A 22681-nucleotide genomic window follows, 5' to 3' on the forward strand; every position below is an offset into this window, starting at 1 on the left:
GAAAAAAACCTGTGGGAAATATTGCCTGCAAAGTTTTCCTTACTATGAAAAGTACCAGTCATGAAATCCCCAAACGCTTCGTCCATGAGAGAAGGGCTGCCACGTTCCTGACTCTTACTGCAAACATTTCCTTCATGTCATGAGTCACCTGGTTCCTGGTGTGCTCACAGGGCAGGTGATGAAGCCCACACCTACCTGGGTGTAAAATGTCTCTTGGCCAAGGGAGTGATACCTGAGCAAATAATCTGTCATCTCTTTCACGTAGCTCCTACGTGGTGCTCCTCTGCCTGGCATTCTGGCAGCCCTGCTGGGAAGCAGGAGGGAAAGATCAGGGAAGTGAGTACAAAAAAGCCAAACCACGTATATCCTCAGGCAAACAACGGAACAAAAAAGAGTAGTAAAAAAGTAGTAAAAGATTACTCAATGTTTATCTTGGCTTTTTTTAAAATTTTATTTCACTGGCAAGGCAAACATTGGGGTGTCATGGCACAAAGGGACTCCTCAACATATTTTTTTTAAGAATGTCAGACTGAAAAAGGTCAAGAAATGCAGTTTGAGTGACTTCAACCTGAAAATCAAAGCCACAGAGATGCAACCAGATCAAAGCTGCCCTGTGGTTTCCCAGCCACTTTTGCTATTGATTTTGACTAGGTTTGGTTATGGACCTTGATAAAAGCAGGGCCAGACACAAAATCAATACTGCTTTTCACATATTTTCACTGTATTTTTCAGTCCATTATATGCTATTGGTAGCACCTGGTATTTTTCATTAGGACAAGTTTTTATCTTCCCCTGGTTAGTTCATGAGCTTTGTCTTAATATACTTTTTGCCTTTCCAGTAGGTAACACTGTACTCTCCAAACAACTTATCTGTAATGACATCCCTCATTTTCAGTTGTAGCACTCTTCCCTTTCTTTTTGCATCGTGTCTTTTTGCATCCATCATCTTCCATTTACTCCAGATAAAAGGTCTGTTCTTTTGTTCCCCATTTTAGAATGTATTGAGAATGATCTTGTGTGTGTGAGCTTATGAATTCCCTTGATTTTGCCTCTACAGAAGGCACATTTTTGGCTCTAGCACAAGTTAAGAAACCTTTTGAAAGCAAAGTGAAGAAAGTTAGTCAGAAACAGCAATTAACAGTGTGGATTTCAAGAGATGGGAGAAAACAAGTAGATGTATTCAAAGATACTGGTGACTGAAGTGCACAAAAACTTTGGCAGAACCCCAAAGAGAGGTGACGGAAAAAAGAGATGTGTGACAGTGTTAGAAAGACAACCTGGCCAGGTGGATGAGGATATCTCTTCAACTTAGGAGGAGCTGATTAAGTGGAAATGAGAGGAACCAGGCTGGAAAGAGAGCCAGGCTGGTCTGAGGGATAATCCCAAAAGCTACTGAATCTGGGAAAAGGGCAATATGGGCAGAAATAGAGAGAATTCAGGAGAATGGAGGAGGAGGATGAGTTAGCCCTGTGGTAAGGAGAAAGCAGATGATGAGACAGGACAGAAGGTGCTGGTGGGAGGTGGAAGTAGGACAGACGAGAGGTCAGGATGTGGAGATGTCAGCTGGATGATGTCCCTCTCAGGAGCAGCCCGCTGCTCAGGCAGGTGTGAGACTTGCAGCAGCAGTGTCACACCCAGCGTGTCTCTGAGGGAGGCTGGCAGTCACCAAGCCCCAGCAAAGGCCACAGGGACACAGCTGTGGGAGCACGTGGCAGGGGAAGTGTCCGTGTCCGTGTCCGTGTCGCGCGGTGCCTCGGCTGTGTTTGCTTTGGCGTTGGCAAGGCAAACGAGATCGGGCAGGAGAGAAGCAGAGTGCAGATGGCAGCCGGCATGGCTGGGGGTGGGCTGTGCTCTCTTGCCTCACTGGAGTCACAGCATGAGAGCAGAGACAGAGGGAAAAGTGCTGCTCGGACGACTCCAATCGACACTCCCAGGGAGAAGCCTGGGCAAAAGCCAACAACAGAAGTTACCAGGAAGGCTGAGGAGGAAATCCTGCAGGTTAAAAAGCAAGACTGAGGCAGAGACAGCAGGAGAGCCCGCAGGTGGAAATGTCCCTGGGTACAGATCCGGGGCAGAGAAATGAAATTTTTCCAAAATTCCATGAAAGACAATGTTCCTCTCGTCCCCACCAAGCCAGCAATTTTACAAAGCTATGTGCTTTGTAAGGATCATGTGGGATCTGTAAGGATCTCTGTGCTGGAGAAGGCTCTTGCCCACATTCCCACTCACCCCTTTCTGTAGCAGGATCCTCCTCTGGACCTAGCAGGCATCCAGCACAGCTCAAGGTGAGAGTCTGGAGGGCAGAGGACAGGAATTTCTTCTATTTCTGGGCACAGTTTCAGCAGCCAGCCAGCCGTACCTTATGCCCAGTTCCACCCAGGTGTGCAGGCGCTGGAGGTGAGCGGGTGCCAGCTGGCTCCTTCTCCAAGGTGTGAATGCCTGGCGTGTCCTGCAGCAACCCTGGGGCTGTGGCTTGCTTGGAAATCCAGCCAAACACCCATCTGCAGCAAAAAGAACAATTCAAGAAGAGGAAAGAGTCCGAGCTGGAGAAATTAGCATCAAGCCATCCATGCTGTTCCCATGTGATATTCTACCCTTGCTTTTCTAAGGCAGATCAGCAGCACCTAAGTTAGGTGCTTCTGAGCACCTAACTAATCAGGACATGCTTCACCTTTTCTCCTGACTCATATCCTGCTGTGGTGCACTGGGTACACAGAAGCAAAAGGCTGAGATAACTTTCAGGCCGCCATCCTTTAGTCAGGTTCATCCAAGCCCATGAGCGGAGCTGCCAGAAGACTGGGAAGGAGGCAGCTCCCAGGGTACCACAGTTCCAGAAAACATGTGCTCATTACATCAAATGGAGGCTGCACTTTGGTACTCAGACTTAAAGGCTTCTCTTCCATTTATGCCGCTTTGACCGAATCAATATTATAAAGACAAATTGCTTGGCCAAACCACTGTTTCCCTTCCAGACTCCCTGGGTGAACATATTTGTATTATATTTTATACACAGGAACAGGTTTTTCAGGGATTTATCACATTTACATGAGGGGAAGAAGGAAAAAGCAAATTATTAATCCACACCATTCCCACCTCTCTCTTGTCATGTCATGGAAGATGAGATGGGGTTGTGAGAAGAATTTCTGCAGTCCCAGTCTGTTTGTTCTCCCTCAATAACTATTTTAACATCCTCTCTCTTTATGGCTGTATAATTGCTTCTGCATTGGAGCACTTGAAGTGGTCTTAATTTTCATCCAAGCAGAGGAATGGGAAGAAGATCATAAGACAGAAAGGCCTTAACTATGTTTGCGTCTAGTATCTACCAGCCCTTTTTCTTGTGTGGTTTCCTCCCGTTTTTTATTATTTGATTCCAAATTAGTATCATTTAAGAAGTGATCATTTAACAGATGAATGCAGATTTTATTTGCTACATATAAAACTGGAAGTGATACTCCAATGAAGCACTTTGTAAGAGCTTTAAGATAAATCATGCCAGCATGGGAGAAAGGAATGGTTTGGGTCTCTGCTCCCTGCAGAGTTTTAGTCAAACAACTTTTCCCAAGCAATTGTAGAGCAGACAGAGAAGAACTGTAATTAAGAAGACCTTACAAATCAATCTCAAGGTTGAATCAGAGCTGGAAGGGTAGATTAGATGTTGTTATGTTATTTACGTAGCTATTCACCCTTCCCAAAATGGCAGGATGGATTCAGCTCTGCTGAAGGCTTCATTCACGGCCAGTACTGTGCATAATAACTGAGCTCCCACATTGCTCAGCTCACCATAACCACCACATTCCTGGGAGCAAGAGCATGTGTTAGATCTAGAACAAAGTGGAGGCACTGCAATAACTGTTAATATTTAATCACCAGGAGTTTTCCAGCCCTCTGGCAGACGCCGGAGCTGGGGACCGCATCCTCCGTTCACAGTGAACACACACTGCCCCGGTGGCACTGAGGACAAAACCCTAAACTACTCAAAGTCCCTTTGATAAGAGAAACTCAGTTCACCTGGGAGCTGTTGTTCCTAGAAAAAACATTAATAAAAGTCAGTTCTGCTTTCTCTGCAGTTGTCCCCCTTGATAACGAGCAGGATTTGAAGAAAAAACAGGAATTTCCCTGGTTACAAAGAGCAAAAAACCCCACTTTTCCTAACCACCAAATGAATTTATAAAGCAATATTTAAGCTGAGTTGTGTTTATTTCACCTGGTCTTCCACTCGGCAGGGCTGCCAGGTGATGGGCAGACGTGGTCATCCATGGCCATCTGGGAGAGGCAGATCAGCTGGGGCCAAGCCAGCCTTGGTTCCATCACTGGCATTTGCCCAGCCCTCGTCAGCTCTCACCTTCAGATGAGACGTGTGATGGTGTCACGGGTCTTGTCTGCTGCCACGACAGCCAAAAATACTGGTCCTGACTTCCAAGGATTTAGAGAAGGAGTAGATGACAGGTGGAAGACATAACCTTAGAAAGGAGATGGTATTTTTATAGCTTCTTCTCCAAGGAAGCTGTTGACCCAACAGGGATACACGATGAGATAAAAAAGAGGAGATTTGAGACACTTGGACAATTTCAGGCAATGAGGTCTGGACAATGGTAAATGTCACATCTCTGTCAGTAGCCTACACAAGTCAGAGTGAGATTTGGTGAAAAAGCATCCATGGAGAAGAGTGGCAATGAAGTCTGCCTTTTAAATTTACTGCCCGGGAACGACCCAATCTACAGTGTGGGACACATCCTGGATTGTTGCCTTTAGGGAATCTATGTTGTTTTTCCATCTCTAATTTAGCAAATAACTGGAGTTTCTTACAGAGCTTTTTCAAGATGGTAAGTCACTAAATCATTTTGTCTCATTTTCCCCTGCAAAACTCCTGTCCTCTCTGCCTTGCCTCTGCCAGCATCTTCAAGGTCCCAAGTGTCCCACATGACAAATGCCACAGCTGCTCTGCCTCATCCTGTTGGTTCCGTTTGAAAATGTGACATTGGAAAATGGTTTGTCTTCCAGCGTTACCTCTGAGAACCCACTCTGCCAGGGCAGCTCCACATGCCTGTCTCGCCCCGGGGCCAGTGATTAGCAGGTGTTGCATTAGAGCTGCTTAAGGGAGCTCAGCCTCAGAGGCTCAGCTCTATTTATAGCTGAGTTCACCACCAGGGCTGTGCCGAGTAATGGACACGCGGTGGGATGTCACCCTCTGAGGGTCCTTACAAATCCTTGCAGTCCCCCAAAAGATGTTGAACTGCGTAAGCACGAAAAAATGCACCCTTAGGACCTCAAATTATTGCTCTTGGTGCTCCCACAAAACCGCTGCACTTGGCCTTGGGTGGTACCAGATTTGCCCCCGGAGGGTGGAAGGGCTGTGCCAACCCATGGGAGACTCCTGCCTGCAGCCTGTGGAATGAAAAGGTGGAAAGGTGGTTGCAGGGGATTGCCAGCCCAAACAGTGAGTGCAAACAAGGGCAGGTTGGAAGAGAGCCTCCAGCAGGGTGTTATATGTGCCTCCATCTGGGTCATCTCTCATTTTGGGAGAGGTGGCAGGGCTCACTGCCACATCTCCCAGGAGCTGAGGAAAAGTCACGCCAACAAACAAGGATCTATTTTAATCACAGCCCTGACAACTGTCCCTCCTCCACAGGGGTTTGAAATGTCACCTTAAAGACAGGGGGCTTGGTACATGCTGTACAGCTTAATGAAAAAAGTCATGTGGAGCCTCGTGGATAGAAGTTTGCTGAGTTATACCGGGAAAATTAAGCACAAGTCACCCTCTGTCTGGATTTGGCATCAACACATTTATCACACCAAAGTCGTTTTCCATGTGGTGGTAGTGAAAGGCCAAATTCTGTCTCTGCATAGTCAAACACATGTGCTGTCACTGAACTGGGACCCAGGACACTACAGATGGATTTATTTACTTCATCAGGAATTGCTGCCCCTTGGTAGCAGCACACAGTTCTTTAATACCAGCTGGATGTGAGCCCCTGTGGAGCAGATTTTGGTTAGTGTCCCTCGCAGTTTTCTGTGGGTACTTGAAAGTCCAGACATGCTTAGCTCCATTATTTCCCATGAAAATGGTGAATCTCTTAGTGGGTCTCATTAAAGCCTGAATTTACAGCTCAGTCTTGAAAAAAAAAAAAAATTTGTATTTAACAGGAACAATTCCTGTTAGAATTATTGGAATGAAGCATTGGACTCTGAGATCCTTGTGGGTTCCTTCCAACACAGGATATTCTATGATTGTACAGCTTAGAGAGGCAATATAGAGTTTTAATCATCACAGCATTTAAAAACTTAAATTCCTCTTGGTGTTCAATTTTTTCCTCACATTTTGCCAGTTAACACTTAGGCGCAGAATTAATTATGAAAGATCAACTTTTACAGGTTCAGTCCAAGTGCTGCTCATAAGAGTCCAACTGCCTGTTTATAGCCTTCTTCAGAGGATTAGGAAATTAAATCTCTTTAACTGAATAGCACTGGCTATCTAATTTCCACTTCTCATTTCATTGACAGCAAGTGCAGAATATCAAAAGAACAATATATGGAAAGAATTAATGGCACATATTTGGCATCTGCTCCCAATAAAGCATTTGGGGAACAATTGGATACAAAAAAGGAGGTCAGGGACCACAAATAAAAATAGCGTTTCTTAAGGACTGATGACAATAGATACTCTGTCTCCTGCACTAGGAAAATGCACTGGTGTTTTACTGCTATGTTTGTTATTTAACCACAGGACAACTCACAGCTACTGAAAATATTCCACTGAAGTCCTAGCATGCTGCTGGGTCCAACAAGTGTGTATTTTTAAGGGGGAAAAAAAGCAGAATTGTCTTCTCCTCCCCACCTGAGAGGGGTAGGAGACCAACGCGGCAGGAGGCGGTGGGACCGGGATGAGGAATGGCTCGGTGGGACCGGGATGAGGAATGGCTCGGTAACCCTTCCCTGTCTCCCCCGCAGCAGCCAGCGATGAAAGGCGCACTCAGCAGGAGGGGCCGTCAATGCCAGGATTGTAACGCGGCTTTCCCTCCCTTCCCGAGGTCCGGCTGCAGCCTTCCCGGCACAGAGCTGCCTTTTCATCAGCCCCGCTATTTCTGGTGCTTTTTAGCCATCTCCTCATGGGACCATCCTGGCTTCAAAACACCCCTGGGGACACAGGCAGAGTCTGCTCCAGCAGAGCAAAATGGGAGTGCCGGGCTGACCTGGAAGACGTGGAAAGCTGTGCATGAGGAATTACAAGCCATTACCTTATTACACGCTTGAAAAAAGGTACAGAGAAGCCCAGTTAGCTACAGCTCCACCCAAAACACGTGTGGGAAAGATTTAATGGGAGCCATGAACTGCCAAACTCCTCCCATGCCAGCAGCCCTCCTTCCCAGCCCGGTTTTTCTAACAACAAGCATTGCTGCCTTGCCTAGTGCTTAGCTCTGAAGCATCCAATGCCCCCACAAAGGCTGTTATGAGCCTAATTTATATTTGCTGTTTATGCTGGAACATTAATTTGCCTGGCAACCGTGGATATTTTTCCCATGCTGGTTTACTATTATTTATGTGCATCCACAGTGGCAGCTCTGCTTTGTACAGGGACACTGGGGAAGAGACTTGCTTGGTTTTCCTCTCTGCTGGCTCCTCCATGGCAGCTCAGCTGGGCGCTGGTGCACTTGTGGGACCAAATGCAGAGGTTCAATTGAGCCAGAGAGGAAAATGCCTCTGTTCTCACTTTGCTTCTGCTCCACCTTGGCACTTGCAGATGACTATTTCCAAAGCACATTAAAAGAACTCTGTGGCAGTTCCAGTCTGCCTTTCTCTTTAGGTGCCTGCACCAAAAGCACCAGGGATCTCTTCTCTATGCAAAACACCCCCTCTACTCAGACACCCCTTTCCCATCACAGAGCTAGAAGAAGTGCTGGGAATGGTTTGGGATAGGGGGGGTTGGCTTGGCCAAAACTGTTGTGGTACAATATGACTACAGAGGTGATAATTTGGGAATATCCCTGACCCCCTCTGCAGTGTGAGTTAGTTAGTATATGCTGGTGTGGAAACAGCCTATGGGTCCAGGGTAGAGGTTTTGGACTTTTCCTCTTGGGATTTTGGGTCCAGACTGAGTTGATGGAGTAGTTCCTCCTGCAAAGACATTTTCTTTTCTAGGAGTGCTGACAGCTTGCATCTCCTCGCCTTGGGAAACATGAAGCTGTGTCTAACAAAAGCATGAAGAAAAGGAGCTGCAGAAATATTCTTCAGTTCCTTTTGTTCATGCTTTTGTTAGACACAGCTTCACAATCATCCTGTCCAAGCTGGGAACATGCATTTGAGATGGGTTTTTTTTGGTCCTGGGGGCCAAGTGGCAAAGAGCAAGTTGTAAACACACCCATTCCTTAGCCCCCAGCCACATCCCAGCTGCCTTGGAGGAAGGTCACCAGCCAAGCTGTGGGCTGGGGTGCTTTGAAGGGCTGTGCTGAAGTCATGAGTGATCCACACCCCGTGCTGCTGATGTAATCACAGCAGAACTGCAGGATTCACAACAGTGCAAGATAAAGCCCTGATAATTTAAATTCTGTTCTTGTCTTCTCCGCTTGCTAACTCGCACATTCTGGATGTCTCTGGGCTTGGTTTCATTGGAGTCTCAACCTAAGCCCTCCTAAGCTTCAGAGGAGCTGGATCAGAAAGAAGCAGCTGGGTCCTTATTTTAGAAGAAACCCTGGATCAGGCTCTAAGCACTTAATATATGGGAGAATTTAGACACACTGCTCGTCATAAAGCAGAGAGGCAGACAGCTGAGCTGAGGTCCAGCTTGCGAGGAACAGCCTTCCTGCAAAGGTACAGCTCACCTGGAAGTGCTCCCTGAGCTGCTCATGGCCCAAAATTATCCTCTTGCATCTGGGACAAGGAGGGGGTTCAGAACTCTTGTCCTCCTAGCTGGTCCAGGGGAAATAGAGAGAGAAGAGGCATTGCAGCTGAAAAAGATGAAGCTATCTGGGGGAAACAGAAGGAAAGTGAGGGAAAAACATCATGGCAGAAGACAGTGGTTAGGGAAAAATTTGGTTTAGAGTGGGAAATACCTGCAGATAGAAGTCCTAGGAAGAAAAGTGAGGGATGAATGTGATAAAATAAGAAACCACAGGTCACCCAAGTGATTGCAGGAAGGTCTGTAAATGTGCTTCTTTTGTATTGGCTGTGATTGGGAGATGATCCAAAAATGCTCCAAGATCCATCTGTGCCTGTCCTTTGGCCTACTCTGACTCTCCCTCCCAGAACAGCATTTCTTCTGGATCAAATATTTGGGCAGCTGAGGGTAACAGGAAGGTTTCAGGACATTAAGAAATCCTTGCATCATTTTATTTGTTTTAATTTGAGATTGTTAAACCACGTAAACATGTATTTTTATTTAAATTGAAAAATGCTCATACACATACCTAATTGTGTTTATTTATATACAAACATCTCTTCCCCCCATGCTGAACCAGGTTGCCTCTCAGCTGTTCATCCCACTTAACCATAATTTTTCCTTTGAGTGCCCTGGCAGCAATAAAGCTCTATGGAGCTCTCCCTCTGCTAATGGAGGGAATGAGGCCGATCCCATCCCTCCACGAACCCACTGGGTGTGGGGCTGGCACTGTGTTATCCCACAGCTCATACCTGTTCCCCAGCAAAACCTCCCACTGCAGGAGAAAGTCCTTCCTAAGATCTCTAATCTGCTGTGGAGCAAAGGTGGCCAGAGTTTTCCCTTTGCCTGAAGCACTGGTGCTGGAAAGGGCAGGACTCCTGGTGTGAAGGAGATGGAGCCCCAGTTTCCCCCAGCCATTCCACCAGGGTTGAGGTCCCCGATACTGCCAGCTGGGCATACTGGTTTAGCTGGCTTTTCACGCTCCTTTACTTATCACAGGTTACTTCTGAGCAGCACAGGACAGGGCTGATCTGCCCTGGGAAGTGAGTGGGAGGGAATGCAGTGTTTTGGCTCCTGTGTCTGAGCTCCTGTGCCACCCCAGTGCTGGTACCCAGGACTCGAGGTGCCTGGGGTGAGTAGAGGTGTCCTTCCCATGTGTTCAGAGACCTCAGCTCCCTCCCTCCCTCCCTGCCCCACAGGCTCAGGGGGGCCGGGAGAGTGTCTTGCCAGCAAAACACTTTTCCTGCATTATTTTACTGGCAGGGAAATGTAAACCATTGGCTGCACTTCTTTGCTGACTCAAAGCTGTGACAGATGATGCTGTAATCCAAATGTCACCAGAGCTGTGACCTTACATCAGGTGACTGGGGTCGCGGGTCTCATGACTGCTGTCATATTTTTGGAGCTGTGCTCAGCCCAGAGATAAGGCTTCCCTTGCAGCTTCATTTCCCTGCAGAGATCATGGCCACGTGTGTGCAGTCCTCTGCCCTGGGACACACCACTGCCAGCTTCTGGGAGATCCCGAGGCATGAGGAAGGGCTGCTGGGGCTGATGGGATCCTCTCTGTTTTAAGAGGGTTCTTTCTTCTTAAAAGGCCAAGCACTGTCACCTTGTGCCCAAATGGTCACTTCTAAACCACAGGTACATCCCTGGCACTTTGGTTTCAAATGTTGTTCTGTGGACAATCTATTGCTTTGAGTTATTTGAAAAGAATATAGAAAGAGCCTTTTCTTTCTTAGTACTACTTATACAGAAAAGTTGAGCTCTTCTTTTCAGGTTTGTATCCAGTTCAAAATACATCTGAAGTTTAGGGAGTGTTCAGCAATGGAAGTTTGTCAGAGTCGACACTGAGGGGAGTTTTACTGGCTTGTGAGGGTTAATACACCCCTGGAGACACCTGCAAATGGACTTAGCAACATTTTTATTCTGCTTTTATTGAATCAATATCTGTCAGCTCTTCAGGTAGTTGCCTGACTATATTTTGTTTTTATTTATTGTGAAAGACCTGACTCTCTTTGACCAGAAAGATGCTTTCATTTCACCTGGGGGCAGATGGGGCCTTTGAGAGCCCCATCAGCCTGGTCTGCTGGTGGTCTGTGATGTGTGCCAGTCCCTCCAAAGGCATATGGAGATCCCATTTGCTTTAAGAGCATTTTACATCCTCCCATGGTATTTTAAGGCTGGGTCAGTGTAAAGTGGCTTTTGTATTAAGGAGTATCAGGCCCAGGGATTTTGTAACTCCACTTACTGCAATTCTCATAATCAGCTTGAAGTCTCTAATTAGCTGCATTAATGACTCAGCCCTGCAGACAATTCTTGAAGGTGAAGGGTGACATGCTGGAGTTGCTCTCTTATCTGGGAAAGGCTGAGATATAGTGTGTCTTTTTTTAAAAGGAGAGTTGAGCAGCCAAGAAATTTACCTTCTCCCCAGGTTTCATTAAAGGCATTAAAAGCCATTTGATATGTTCAAAAGCCATATCCACCTCTCTTCTGCTCAGATCAGGTGTCCCTCCAAATTAGCTTTAAAAGATACAATTGTCCATCATTTGAGCTTCCTGGAGGCCACCGGTTACATCAACATTTCAGATCCATCAGGTGAGGCCTGGGCTTGTTCAGGACCATGGTTTTCCCCAGGGAATTGTGGCACCTGGAGCACAGTGGGTGACATGCCTGGCTGGATCCAGCTCCAGGCTGGTCCATGGAGCAGGGGATTGGGAGAAGAAATGAGCCCATTCTGCACAAATTTAATTAAAGCCTGACAAGAGAATGGAGGAAGTTCTTGACAAAAGGGACTATGAAATCTGAAAGGAAAGCTGCTTTGCCGGCTCTCGTTGAGTGAATAGCTGCTGGAGTTTCTTGGGTCCCCATAAATGGCGATAATTTGCTTTTCAACAGCTTCTACTAATGGTTTTGCAGAAGTATCTCATTAAAGTTTATGGGAGCTTCTAATCTTCCAGGACTCTAAAAAATGCAGAAGTTGCTCTGTGCCTTCACATGAATTCGTGAGCTGATCTCATCAAACTTCCATCTCCGGAAAAAAGTCCTGTGCTTATTTCCTGACAAGCTGTCGTGTTTCCAGCTCAGTGGCTTTGTGTCCCCACTTCACAGACAGCCAGATGAAATCCACTGTCCCACGGGGCTGCAACCAGCACAAGGTAGGGGAGACCCAGGAAGCTGCAGCCCGATCCTGGAGGTGTCATTCACTCGAGAATTCAGGATTTCAATGCCTGTTGTGAGGTTCTCTGCTGCTGGGCAGGTAAAAAATTGTCTGTGGCAGCAAGGGTGCTGCTGTGCCCAGCCCTGCAGCGCAGACATTGCAGCTTTGGGCCTACATGTGGAGCATGCAGGGCCATGCAGGACTTCTGGGGAGTGGTGGGAATTGCAGCCCCCTTCTGCCATAAATCTGGCTGTGATTACTGCATTCCTCATGGCAGGCCCCTGAAAGAGGGACCCTGGGCAAGCAGGGGCAGGGGTGGTGCTCCCACAGCCCTGCAGGCTGCCTTAACCAGCTCTTGCTTTGCCATGCCAGCTTTTGGGACTTCTCTCCCTCAGGGATGAGCTCTCCAAAGGGTCTGGCAGGTGGATTCCAGCATGCTGGGGGACAGCAGCACCCCACTGCATTCCCGGGGGGCTGGAGCCACCTGGGGGCAGGGAGAGGGGGCTGTGACGAGGGAGGGTGGTGGCCCTGCAGCTGGAGGCAGGGTTTGGTCATGCCATGCAGCTGCTGGTCATGCCACCTCAGCACTGACGCTGGGACAGAGGGCAAGGAGGACAGCTGGCATCTGTGCTGGGCTGGGCAGAGCTGCCACGAGCTGGGGACCAGCCCCTCAGCTCCAGGCTCAGCAGGAACAGCTCCAAGCAGAAATGCCACATCCCCTGGAGATGTAGTACCTGCCAGCTTAACCTCTTGCACGGCCATTTGACTTTCTGAGCTTGATTTTTTCAGCCTATTTCCCTTTGCATGGAAAAAAAAAAAAAAAAAGGAGAAAAAAAAAAAAAAAAAAAAAATTTTTTTTTTATTGTTTTGAACTTTCTTCTCAGCCCCAAACTTCCCCAAGGGGCACAATGACAAGCCCTGTCTCAAAGCCCAGTGTGGTGGATGGGAGGTGCCAAAGCTCGGGTGACCTTGGTCTTTATTACACATCTAGCTGTATGCACATATACATGCAGAGCATTTCCAGCCGCTGCCTGGCCCAGCAGTGGGTCAGACCCACGGGGCTGACAAAGCCAGCAGCCCCGTCCCCTCACACACCGGGACGTGCCCCGGCAGCCTGGCCACCACAGATAAATTTTAAACTTTTTTCTCAGCCCCAAACTTCCCCAAGGGGCAGAATGACAAGCCCTGTCTCAAAGCCCAGTGTGGTGGATGGGAGGTGCCAAAGCTCGGGTGACCTTGGTCTTTATTACACATCTAGCTGTATGCACATATACATGCAGAGCATTTCCAGCCGCTGCCTGGCCCAGCACTGGGTCACATCCACGGGGCTGACAAAGCCAGCAGCACCGTCCCCTCACACACCGGGACGTGCCCCGGCAGCCTGGCCACCACAGAAAATCATCTCGCTGCTTGCCTCATTTGAGCCTTCCAGCTGGCAACGCTGCAGCTCCCGCGGCGTGCCCATCCTAACAAATCCTTCCCCAAAGTTTTCTGCGGGAAGCTGCAGGGTTTGGCTCCTCGGCGGCGTTTGTAGGGAGCGGGAGCCCACCGGTCCCGCCGGCTCCCCGCCATCCCCGCGCAGCCCGGGCTGGGCGCTTCCCACGGCTATGGATAAAGCCCGGGAGCCTGCCTGTGCTGCCCAGCCAGCTCCCCATCAGCACAGCCGAACTCCCGGGAAAGCCTCCTCACTCAAGCAGAGAAGTTTTACTGCCTTTGATAAGCTTGTAAAACATTTCTGGCTGCTTCTGGATTTCTCCAGCAAAGACATGTAGCAGAAGATCAAATTCGCTTGTGTTTCACCCCAGAGCTTAACAAAACCAGGGCAAAAAAAAATGGGGAAAGTGCTCTTGAACAGGCCAGGTGTGGTTTAGCTGTGGAGAAAAGATTGACTTTGAAGCAGCCACCTTCATACAGAATCACACAATCACAGATTGGAAAAGATCACTGAGTCCCTAAGGTCATTGAGACATTAGATATTTTTGGAGGAATTTGATCAGGACCCATTTGCAGAATGGGAAATGCTGTTGGCCTTCAAGAGTTGTTGTTGGGGCAAAATGCAGCTCTTGGAGCTCATGGCACATATGCTGCTGGCATTAAGCATAGCCCAAGGCAGTGGAGGCACCCCAGGTCTCCTGTTCCTCCCTGGCTGTGGCTGTGTCTGCTGCTGGAATGAGGCGGCTTGCTCAGGCTCCTCACTGGCTCATCTTGTCATCCAGAGACCTGGTTTGCTATCCTGACCTCTATTTCTGAGGTGCTGAGCAATGATCCTTAGGAATCACTCACTGTGCTTCCCTTGACAAGGGTTGTTTTGGGCAAGGATTTTTGGGCCTCATTGTACACCAACTCCAGTGGAAACTTCATCAGGGTTGAAAATGTTAGGACACCTCCTCTATGAAAATGTACCCAGGACAGAAGGGTCTGGCTTTATATCTGTGATGTTTCATCCTTCATGGCTGGACTCAAAGCACAGTCTCACTGCATGGGCTGCACTTTCAAAAAGCATGTCCTTGGAAATGGATAAAACATTAAACATATTTCACAGTTAACAGATAGATTTATCATCCAACATCCAAAGAACAGTATTAGGAGCAAACTTCAACGCCCTCCACCCCGAGCTTGGTTGGAAAGGATGGCAGCTGACAGTGCTCCGAGAGGATTTGTGCTGCCACCAGCAAAGCCTGAACAGCTGTGAGGTCATCCAAAAGCATCTGAAATTCTGACTTTGCCATCAAAAAGGGATTATGGTGGCAATATCATGGAATCCTAGAATGGTTGGCATTGGAAGGTACCTTGAAGTTCCAAACCACCCCCTCAGTGGGCAGGAACACTGATGTGCAGTGGTGTGGACATTGGAAATAAATTTTTTTTGATGCTTCATCTGGCTTCTCCATGATTATTTAGTAGCATGAAAAAATCACTTTAGCGGGGGTTCCAGCTGAAGTCTTTTGTCTCTCTCTAACTAAGGAAGGGAAGCAAATGTGGCCTTAAATAAAAGGATTTGCTATGTGGGAGAAACTGTGAAAAAGGTTGTTTCACAGAGATGGGGCTGGGAAGACCAATGTGGAGCAAGCAAGAACTAAAGGGATAAAATCCACTTGTTTCCATTCGAGAAGGGGCAAAAAAGCAGGGCAGGTTTTGTACGGAGTCACTGTCCTACCACAAAATTCCTTGAGAACATTTCCAAGGGGCTCCAAGGAGCTTGTCTGGCAGTGGATGACTTAGCTAGAACATGGGAAAGTTGAAAAACATGTCAATTTGTGACAATAAATACATAATGTTTTCCTTTTTATTATAAACTGTATTTTCAGAGAATGCTCCCAAAATGAGCAGTTCTAAAACTAAACCAAAATGAAGGCAACAAGTCATTGATGACAACTCTATGATTTGAAATGGGTTAGCAGCTGGCACTCCCTTCCTTCCTCCTAAATCTCCCAAAATATGAGCACCTGAAGGGACCTGAAGGGGGCTTCAACATGACCACATGTTCTTTGCAGTTTTGTCCCAGTGGCAGGACAGCCCCATGGAGCCACGGCACCAGGCTTGAGGCCATCCTGAATTTTGTGCAGCAAGAGCCTGCCAAATCCCACAAGGACTCCTCATCCCTGCTCCATGAAATCACTGCAGTGTGACCTCAGGAAGGCAGCTCTCACACCACCAGTTGTGTCTGGGAGAAGCAGCTGTGGAGAGGCACTCGGCTGTTGGGAAGCCTCCATGTCACTGATAGAGTTTTGGGATGCAGCAGCTTCAGTCGTGGCTTTCCTTTGGATCTTCCCAATCCTGCCGCCCCAGCCTGCAGCCCACTAACACAGAGCAAAGCAGTGAGTCCCATGTGTTCCTGCTGGCTCCCTCGGCAGCAGCACTGAGGATGTGGGGCAGGGGAAAACCAGAAGGTCAGCACTGGCCCTTTGGGCTGCTCCACCCTCAGGGTGCTTGGCAGCACCACCATCAAGGGACAGGCTTCTGCCAGCTGAACCATGGGCCCAGAAAATATCTGGTGGTCTTGAGAGGTTTTTGTATGCTTGAAAACAGGTGATGTTTTGTTCCTTACTCTGGCAGTGGTGCATATAATCCTGCATGTGAAGCTGGTGATCTGCCAGTAAGGGGCACAACCATTGCAAGAAATAAAGCAGAAATTAATTTATTTGATGCATTTTAAGGGAGAAAAGGATCATATGGACACACTGGGGTTGGTCTTCTGCTTGGTTTTGCAGTGTTGCAGGACTAGGAGTTGGCTGAAGAGCACCATTCCCTCTCTGGGACAAACTGTTTTGCTGTTGCACGTGGGCTTGTGAGCACAGGTTTCATTTTCCCTCAGAAACCAACTGGTGGATAACTGTTCAAGAGAAATTATTCAGAAATGTGGTGAATAGAGAGAAAAAAAAAATTCATCTCTCTGGAGGGGACATTGCTGGGAAGAGAATTTTTGCAAAGCTGGGGCTGCTGCAGAAGGCTGGGCATGATCCCAGCACATGGGAGGGAAGGGCTGCTGAACAAACAGAGCATTGAATGATGCCAGTAGGTCTTTCCTGTGCATTTCTGCTCCTTGTTTGCCTCAGGGATTCATGTGTGTGTGTTAATAAACTCAGTAGCAGTTAGAAAGAAGCTTAGATTTTGTTTCATTCTTTTTTTTTTCTCTTTGTATTTGATAGCACATGGTTAATACAGAATTGCAGAGGGAGGAAGTAGATAAAGAGGTAGTTGTTTAGTAAGTATGCAGCCAAATAATTTTTTGTGATACATGGGGATAGGAGACAGACATTTTTAGTATGGATAAATTTGCTGTACTGGTTTGTGGTTAAATCACCTCATAACTAAGGGTTAACCCTTCTCTCCCACCTTAAGCCTCTGCTGCTGCTCAGTTCCAAGAGAATATTACATATTTCCCTTCTCATCCAGATTCTAATGTTACCTTAAATTAATCTTGTTTTAAAACTTACTATTAAACTTCAAAATTAAAACTAGAATTCTCTGCATCTTGTCAGATGAAGTATAAACTAGTGCATTTAGGCATGTGTCTCTTAACTGCTTGAAGATATTCCCTGTTTTCATAATCTGAGACTTTGTCAGTAGTTTGAATTTCTCCCACATGATCAAGAACAGGAGCTATCCAGAGAGAACAACCAGAAATTTCAGCCCTAGAAAGGGTCCATCAGGAGCCTCAGCAAGCCCAGTAAAGGCAAATGCCAGAGCAGAGACAGGGTTGGAGGCAGGCTCTTCTCAGAGGTTATTCAAGGGGCAGTGGGCACAAGGTGGAAGAAGAGAAATGTCAGTTGGATACCAGGAAAAAATGTCTTTTGCATGACAGTGATCCAACAATGGAGCCCAACAAGACTGTGGAATATCTGTCGTGGGATATGAAAACCTTGGTCCTGAGCAACCTGATCCAGCAGGAGTTGGAGGAGGGGCCTCCAGAGGTCCCAGCTCCAGAGCTCCTTCGTGGCCTCTGCTTTTCTGCAGATCTGTGACTCATTAGGAAAACCCCATGGTCTATTGGTAGAGAAACCTGAAAAATTACAGTAATTCCTTTAGTCTTGCTCTTAACTCACCTGTTTGGTGTTTTTCATAGCCAGGTTCACCATGCCCCAGTGCATGTCCTTTCTTTCTGCATGTCCAACATTTAAGACCTGATTACTGGCCGGTCAAACACCTCTTCATGCTCTGCTTGGCCAGGTGGAGTGACCTGGAAACTATCTCTCTCCCTTTGACTCCAGCTTCCAGGCAGGCACCAAAATCCTAGTGAGATGTTTCACCAAACCCACAGGAGGGGCCCCCAGCAGTGTTAGTCCCTAATCCTCTGGGCTAGGAAGCTTTGATGTCACCCAGCCCAGTCAGCCTCAGTGGGGCAGCGAGGGAGGCTTATCATCCAGTGGCTGAGCCCATCCCTGGCAGACCCCCTCAGCACCAGCATCCCAAGGTCCACCACCATGCTCCTGGCTGCAGGGAACCTGCCTTACCATGGGTGCAAACCTGGGATTGCTGAGTGGGCACACAGAAGCCCAGTCGTGGTCACAGGGTCTGAACTAGGTCCTGATTCCAGCCCTGGGCGCGCAGGGGAGGAAGGGGAAGGCTCTCGCCCCGCTGCAGGCGTAATGAGCTGATTTTTTCTCCCATGTCTCCAGCACTTGGCTTCCAGCCCCGAAAGGAAGAGCACCGTGCCAAGAATTTCCACGGCTGTGTCCAACAGAGCAAGCTGACACCTGATTTGCTGTTAATTATAGCGGTGGGAATAGGTCCAGGGGCAAATGTGAAGGGGTGACAACCGGGTGGCGATAAGGACAAGACTCATCTGTCGTTCGTCATAAGGGCTTGTCAGGAGGGTTTTGTTTTCTGTGAAAAACCAGTAGGAAGACTTCCAGCATGCAGAGAAGCAGCTGGCAGGACAGGATCCATAGGAACCCTGTCTTCCCCTCTGGCTGTCTTCCCCCCAGCAGCTCAGACCAGAGGGGGCTGTGTTGTTCCCTACACCCCCATCCCAGCCCCTCAGCGTGGTTTGCGTGCTTGCGTGCCACCAGGCGCCAGCCACCACAAAATTCCTGCAAGAAGGGAGGTAAAAATAGACCTTGAATTATTCCAGACCTTTTGTCCAGCCTATCTGTGGGCAAAATAATCCCCATTCCTTTGTGAGGCCTGAGCAGCTCCAGCCATTCCCAGCACCACCGAACTCCCACCAAACCAGGAGACCCTGCCCTTGCAGCCTCTGTTCTGTTCCTCTCTGGAGAAGTTACTATTCAAGAACGCTGCTGCTCCAAGGGGGAGCACCAAAAACCTGTAGACAGTTCCTGCTGAGGTTGTTAACAGGAGATTTTTTGGTGCAACCAGGCTTTTGTGATTCAGTGGCTTTCAGCTGTTGCGCCAAAGGTGTGCTCTGTGTCCTTGCTTTAAACATGGAAAAGGGACTGAGAGAAATACATAGAGTTAAAAATATTTGCTTATTTTAATTTAATTTAATATTTTATTTTGTTCCAGCATTGAACCATGTGGAGTTGAACAATGGCTGTATGAGCACAACATGGGCAGGGAGAACCCTGTTTCTTAAACTAAACTGAACTAAAATGAAATGAAATGTGGATTTTTATAATTTTTTAAACAATTGGGAAGGATTTCAGAAGAAGGCAGTCATAGGTTTCTGCACCTCATGTTGAAGCCCTGGGGTATCACAGACCGGTGCCACAGGGATATTTTTTAATGATGCCCTTTGAAACCTTTTATCTGTTTGGTGCTATTAAACTCGTTAATGCTTCATGTCCTGCCCGGCCAATGCCCGAGCACGGATTGTTCGGACTCGGCTGCTCCCCAGCCCGCAGGGATAATGGGAAGGGGAAGAGGGAGTGGGAGCGATGGTGATGAGCCTCCGCTTGTTTGGGAAATGCTGCAAATGGGTGTTGGTCAGGAAACAAAGCTCCGGAGCAACCGGGAATGTGCCGGGCAGCTGCTGCACTCCTGGACAAACAGGAGCCGGAAGAGCTCAGGTGCAACCGCGCCCCACCCAAGGGGGCCCAGAGGTGGCCTTTTACTGCTGCCAGTCACTCACTGCCCTTTCCGGCCAAAATCCACATTTAAAAAAGAAAAAAATTAAAGAAAAATACGTAACTATATATCTTATACAGGTTTTATAGACTGTGTAAATACATATATCCATAATATAAATGTATATAGATAAAATATATATAAATCTTTAAGTATTAAAGATTTATATTATATACACACACACATCCTCGGGGATCGGTGTGTGCATCATGTCTACTTTGCTGGATGCCTGGATGCACCTGGAATTATATGTATATTATATATATTCCTGAATTTATACTGTAGATAAAGTCATAAATATATATTTATATAATACAGAAAAATATCCTATGTATATAATACACATAAGATATAGAAATCACATATGCACATATGCATATCACTACATATTCATTTATTATTATATACATGTTGCAATATTATATATTATTATGTATTGATATAATATGTAAATTATACATACATCTCTATTTATAGTTTATATTACTATTAAATATATATAATTAAGAAAGAAATGGCCATAAAGCAGCTGTGTTACCATTTATCTTACTTGAACAACAACAACAAAGATTTTTCTATTCTTCCCTAGTCAGTAAATTAAAATGTTCACACCTTGGCTTTCCAGTTGACTCCCAGCCATATTCTCTTGGCATCTGCACTGTCTTTTCCCCATAAACACACAGATTTCCTTTATCTGTTGACCCTTCTCAGCTCAAACAAATCAGTTCACTGGCAATAAATGAAGTGGATGAAAAACAAAGGAGAGGGAAAATAAATGTCCTCAGTGGGAAACTTAGTAAGGAGAGCGAAGGAGGAAATAAATGAGAGAGGTGAAAAGGTGATGCTGGGTCTTCAGAAGGGCTTTTCCACCTCCCCTTGTCACTACCCCCCTGGAATGAGCCCATCCAAAAGCCAACTGTCCTAGCCAAAAACTGCCAGTGCTGAGCCAAACCTGGGATGGGAGAAGGGCTGGACTAAGGCAGCAGACAAGACCAGTACTTTTGGCAGCATCTTGCACTGGTGTAAGCTTCTCAGTCCATGAGACCAAAAGAAATCACTACTACAGTATTTATATATTTTATTTACGAGGCATATTTACGAGGCAGTTGATACATGAGGCACAAAACCAGGCAGTGGCTTGGGTTTGGTGCCTCTGTCCCGCTGTTCCTTTGTGATGCAGCCCCGGGTTCCTGGAAGATGCTGAACCCCCTGGCTGGGACGGTGACATCAGGCACTGGGGGAGCAAAAGGTTCTTTTCCATTTGGGGCATTTAGACCTCTCTTTGCAGCTTCTGTGTCCACTTAACCTGAAATGTTGGTGGATGGGCTCCCTGTGCATCCCCGGCACGAAATGTTGGTACAGGTGGATGGGCTCCCTGTGCATCCCCGGCAGTGCCACCAGGAGCTGCAGGAGCAGCTTGCCTGTGTCCTGTCAGATAAACCTCTCCTGAGTTTAACCCAGATCAAGAGCTTTACCAAACTTTGCTGGTTTTGAACAGATTGGGTCTGGTTACCTCCTCAGTGACAGTGACTGACACCACCAGTGCTCAGTATTGACTGTTCCCTTCCTTCCATAAAATGCTGGGAAGGAGGGAGTGTTATCTCCTGGTTCCAATGCAGCGAGACAGGTAACTGGAATTTAGTTTTATTGCTGGCAGATAAAAAGTTATCTCTGCTTATTACCCTGACAGTCATGCCTATAATTATCCTTTCAAAGAACAAAAGTTGGCTCAGCTTTTGTCCAGTGATTACCTGGTTTGTGTTTGGCTTGCAGGTATTGGATGTGGCATCACAGCAGAGCTGAGTGTAGGAAGAGAGCAACAGGTTTAAATTGAAGCATTTTAATTAGCAGTGGAAGGACAGGAGTGGGGCTGACCTTGCATTTAAGATAACAGCAAACTGCCATCAATGCTTAGAGAAAAGGATCAGGATTTTGCTGAAGTTCTGGAGTGAATCCAGGACTTTTTTCCTGGTGGATCCAGGGCATTAAGAGGAGCCTCTTCCCTGATGTCAAGAAGGCAGCATGCAGTGAGCCCTGTACTGTCTGGTGGTACAAAATGAAAAGGGATGCTCCCAGTGGATTGGGATGTAAAATTCACAGGGTCTGTGCATTTTTGGTTTTTTTTAAAGGCAAAGAACAGGCAGAGGCAGAGGTGAGCCATCCCACCCCCAAATGGACACATCCTGGTGGTCACCTGGTTAATCCCAGAGAACTTACAGGGAGCTTCAGGCAGGAGGGATGAGGACCACCCTGGCCATCCCAGGCAAGGCTGCACCCATCTGCCTCTTGAGACTGGAATTCAGCAGCACCCTGAATTCCCCACACCCCTCTCCTCACGGCAACAGGGCACTGGTCTGTTTGACTGGCCTGCAGCTTGACTCCGTGCGGGTGTGAGGATTCAGTGATGCGTTACACAAGATTTCATACACAAGCACGTATCGCGAGGCCATACAGAGCTGGTTTAAAAACCAAAGAGAAAGTAAAAACCAGGGTGGTGATCTGCCTGCAGGGGGCTGGGGGGTATTTATGGCAGGCAGGGTCACCGGGGTTTCTGGGTGTCACCACAGTGCACAGGGAAGCCCAAGCACTGCTGGGAAGTGTCTGCAGGAAAAAAACAGGGAAAATAGCTGGCCAAGACAGAAATCACAGCCCAGCTGAGGAGCAATGCCTGGCCTCTGGAACTCACGGGCTTCCCAGGGCCCCGGCACCTCCCCAGACCTGAATGTGACCGGGAACCTGGGGTGCAAAGCCACGGGTGGAGACGCTTTAACTCAGGGTACACTCCACAAATCAGAAATACCTAACAGAAACACAGAACCGATCAGGCTGGAAAAGTCCTCTGTGATCATCGAGTCCCGCCTGTGACCGAGCACCGGGTCAGTCAGGCCCTGAGTGCCACCTCCACTCTTCCCTGAAACTCCTCCGGGGGCAGTGACTCCACCTGGGCAGCCATTCCAACGCCAAACCACCCTGTGTGTGCAGGACTCCTTACTGCCCAACCTAAGCCGGCTCTGCCGCAGCTGGAGGCCGTGTCCGAGGCGAGGGGGCCGAGCCCCACCCGGCTGCAGGTGCCAGCCAGGCGCCGTGAGGCGAGGGGCGGCCCCGAGCCCCTTTCCCGGGCCGCC

General features: G+C 47.7%; 4 long non-coding RNA genes across 4 annotated transcripts; 1 reads left to right on the forward strand and 3 right to left on the reverse strand.

Annotated features, from left to right (window-relative positions):
• Positions 1-221: 221 nt before the first annotated feature.
• On the reverse strand, positions 222-5093 carry LOC120506920. The gene is made up of 3 exons (XR_005628636.1): positions 4205-5093; positions 2230-2501; positions 222-304 (listed from the first exon to the last, which is right to left on the reverse strand). It is a non-coding gene; the product is annotated as an uncharacterized LOC120506920 (long non-coding RNA).
• A 1584-nt stretch (positions 5094-6677) lies between these two features.
• On the forward strand, positions 6678-16005 carry LOC120506919. The gene is made up of 3 exons (XR_005628635.1): positions 6678-6785; positions 6949-7257; positions 15524-16005. It is a non-coding gene; the product is annotated as an uncharacterized LOC120506919 (long non-coding RNA).
• Positions 16006-16141: 136 nt separating this feature from the next.
• On the reverse strand, positions 16142-18150 carry LOC120506918. The gene is made up of 3 exons (XR_005628634.1): positions 17984-18150; positions 17576-17762; positions 16142-16362 (listed from the first exon to the last, which is right to left on the reverse strand). It is a non-coding gene; the product is annotated as an uncharacterized LOC120506918 (long non-coding RNA).
• An 869-nt stretch (positions 18151-19019) lies between these two features.
• On the reverse strand, positions 19020-22673 carry LOC120506876. The gene is made up of 4 exons (XR_005628621.1): positions 21432-22673; positions 21308-21355; positions 20169-20790; positions 19020-19564 (listed from the first exon to the last, which is right to left on the reverse strand). It is a non-coding gene; the product is annotated as an uncharacterized LOC120506876 (long non-coding RNA).
• Positions 22674-22681: the final 8 nt, after the last annotated feature.

The sequence above is a fragment of the Passer montanus genome, unplaced genomic scaffold (assembly GCF_014805655.1).
Source record: "Passer montanus isolate IOZ18808 unplaced genomic scaffold, ASM1480565v1 scaffold40, whole genome shotgun sequence".
Classification (NCBI taxonomy): domain Eukaryota; kingdom Metazoa; phylum Chordata; class Aves; order Passeriformes; family Passeridae; genus Passer; species Passer montanus.